At 43.2% G+C, this 3,338-nt stretch overlaps 1 non-coding gene across 1 annotated transcript; it reads left to right on the top strand.

Moving 5' to 3' along the window:
- The first annotated feature begins 2,701 nt into the window (after positions 1-2,701).
- LOC125595400 lies at positions 2,702-2,808 on the top strand. The gene has a single exon (XR_007330230.1). It is a non-coding gene; the product is annotated as a small nucleolar RNA R71 (small nucleolar RNA).
- Positions 2,809-3,338: the final 530 nt, after the last annotated feature.

The following is a 3,338-nucleotide window of genomic DNA, read 5'->3' as shown; positions in this document are numbered from 1 at the left end:
AAAGATAAGAACAAACCATTGTCGCTCCTGATACTCTCAAGATTTTGCACATGACTAGCTTTCATAAAAGGCCTCACTCAAGCAAATCAAAGTTGGTTTCAAGGAATGGTAAGGGTTCAAGGGCATGGGAGTGTCATTTGGGTTAACAGAGAGTGGTGCAATGAAATAAGATAACCCAAATGTGTATGAAATCATGACTAAGTATGCAAGTGCCCATGTGCAAGAGAGATTAAGTTCATTTAGCTCAAGTTCAGCTTGGAGTTGGTTTCAAGAACAATGTCAATATCAAGCAAGCAAACAGGTTTCAAGAAGAGTTTTCAAGGCTCGAAACATGCAAGCTTTTACAAGAGATGGATTCCAGACAAGTACCTTAAGGCATTTTTAATCATTGCTCCCTATGCAAGTGAATGCAACATATATGCATGTGTCTAGACTCAATCTTAAGGATGTAAGATGCAACAACATGCTTCTTTTGTGTTTTTCAAAAACTCTTTTTTTAGTTAAGTTTTTTTTGGTTTTTCTATGCAAATATGTATGTACAATGCAATGCATGAGACTCAAAATCATCAAAGAAAACATGATCAAATACTTGGTACCTCCCCCAAACTTAGTTCACACAGTCTCTGTGTTAGTAAGTTGAAAGAGATACCTAAAAGAGAGATAAATGCAAAGAAAAACTGGTATATACAATGGAAAGGTGGTGGAGTGGTACCTCAAGTGGAAAGTGGAGAAGGAGGATCCTTCCCACCTTCAAGAGTGATGGTGAGGACCTGAGAGAGAGGCTCTTGAAGCTTGGTTGGATCATCTTGGAGTTGATGAGTCCTTGTGGCCTTCTTGTCATGAGCAGCCTTTGTGGCTCGACTCACCTCCTCCTTTTTAGCACTTTTCAAATGCTCATCACATATCTCTTTAGAGGACTATCCATCAAGACTTTCTTTCTTACTAACAACCACTGCATCCTTGATCTTCTCAATGGAGGGGTTTCCACAAGTGATGGTTCCACAATACTCAACGTCCAGTGGAGACTGAATTGGGTAAGAGACAGCTTTGTTCACATTGAGGAGTGTGACCTTGTTTCGGCAAAATCGATGCAAGCACCCACAGTAGTAAGGAATGGTGTGCCCAGGATCAATGGAACTCTCTTTTCAGTGGCCATCTTCAAGACAGTGAGGTCTATAGGGATAGTGTAAGATCCAATCTTCAAAGGGAAGTCCTTGATGAGACCAATAGGGGTAGTAGAAGAGGAATCCCCAAACGTGAGAGAGGAAGTATCTGGCTCCATGTGTTCAATCTCAAGACTCTTCACCATCTCCATTGAGATCACATTCACACTTGCACCAGAATCAACAAGAGCATCATCAAAGGTGAGCTTACCAATGGAGCAAGACAAGGTGAACTTCCCTTGGGATTCTAGTTTAGGGAGAGACTTTGGTGTGACTGGTGGATCAAGTTTCAATGTTGAGATGTTGAGAAGCTCTACTACTTCTGCTTGGTGGTCTACAATGTCCTTGATGAGCATCATTTGGACATGAGCCTCACGCATACCCGAAATCGCTGGAAGCTTAAGTCCAATATCACTTAGGTCTATTCTAAACTTGGAAATCACCTTCTTCTGAGCTTTGGTGAGGACCCATTGTGGAAATGGGAGCTTGTCATAGGGTGACTGCTCAACCTCAGTGGTGTCCTCTAGCTTGACCTCTTTCAGCGTCTGGTCAACTCTCTTCGAAATCTTTGCTTCAACCATTTTGTCAGCTTCCTCCACAATCTTTGCCTCAGCTGTTGCTACAATCAGATGCTCAAACTGTTCAATCTCAGTTCCAAACACCAATCTTTCAATTTCATCTACCTCTTTCTTGTGGTTACTCAATTCAATCCCTGAAGAAGTAGTAGAGAGGACAACATTGCAATACTCCTTGGGATTTTGCTTAGATTTTCCAGGTAGAGACCCTTGCTGGCGATTCTGGTGAGTGGTCATGGAAGCAAACTGGTTTTCCAAAGCCCTGAACTTGTTGTTGAGCTCATTGCAACTTCCATCAATCTTGGAGTGAAGGTTCTTCAACTCATATCCAACTTGCTTCTCACTTCTAGTCTGAGACTCCAAGATCTGTTTCAGTAGAACATCATTGCTGCTTTCCTGAGGAGTAGAGGTAGAAGGATTAGCTTGTTGTTGAGAAGACTGGTTCCCTTTGTTGGAGAAACGAGGAGGAGGGTTTTGCTGAGGCTGATAGTTGCCTTGCTGGTTGTTCCTAGGCTGATAACCACTCTGTTGGTTGTTAGGATTGGATTTCTGTTGGTAGTTGTTGTACTGAAAGTTGGGCTCTTTCTTGTACCAACTGCCATTGTTGTTGATGAAACACAGCTCTTCTTGACCTTCCAAACCCTCAACCTCATTGATAACAGGTGGTGTCTCTTGGTTTGGGTTACCAACAAAGTTCAGCTGCGCTTGGGTGGATTTATCAGCAATGAGTATGTCTATCTTATCCTGTAGAGCCTTTAACTCCTTCCTCGTTTGCTTGTCATCTGTTCTACTGCCTCTGTCGTGGTCTCCACTATAGACTGCGTCACTTTTTACCATATTGTTAACCAGCTCCTCTGCATCTTCCTCAGTTCTTCCCAAGAAGAACTCATTGCTAGCTGTATCTAATCTGGCTCTGTACTTAAGAAACCCCTGTAGAATGTGCTCAGCAAGCTTTCCTTAGAGAAACCATGGTGTGGGCATTAAGCTTGGTAGCCCTTGAATCTCACCCAAGCTTCACTGAATCCTTCCAAGTTCTTCTGTTGAAAGCTGGATATCTCATTTCTCACCTTAGCAGTTCATGAAGTAGAGAAGAACTTCTCCAAAAATGCTTTCTTGCAGTCATCCCAGGTGGTGATAGAGTCACTGGGTAGAGACTTCTCCCACTGACGTGCCTTATCCCCCAAAGAGAAAGGGAATAACTTGAGCTTTAAGGCGTCCTCTAACACACCATTGGTTTTTGACAACCCACAGTAGCTGTCGAACCTGTCCAAGTGATCAAATGGGTCCTCTAAAGCCAAGCCATGATACTTGTTGTTCTCGAACACGTTGAGGAGTCCTAATTTGATCTCAAAGTTGTTAGCTGCCACAGCCGGTGCTCGGATTCCCAGTCTATGACCATGAATGTTGAGGAGGTCATAAGTTCCAATGGGTCGAGCTTCTCGTTGTGGGTGTTCTAGCCCTTGCGGTTGATCTGCCATATCAATATCCAATCTCTGCAAGTGAGCCTGTTGCTCTTCTTCTCTTCTCGCTCTAGCACACACTCTCTCTAAAGCTCTGATGTCTGCAACTCTTGAAACTAGGTTTGATGGACCCTGCTCCT

The sequence above is a fragment of the Brassica napus genome, unplaced genomic scaffold (genome assembly GCF_020379485.1).
Source record: "Brassica napus cultivar Da-Ae unplaced genomic scaffold, Da-Ae ScsIHWf_1049;HRSCAF=1471, whole genome shotgun sequence".
NCBI classification, from domain to species: Eukaryota; Viridiplantae; Streptophyta; class Magnoliopsida; order Brassicales; family Brassicaceae; genus Brassica; species Brassica napus.
This window is presented reverse-complemented; position numbering and strand designations above follow the sequence as displayed.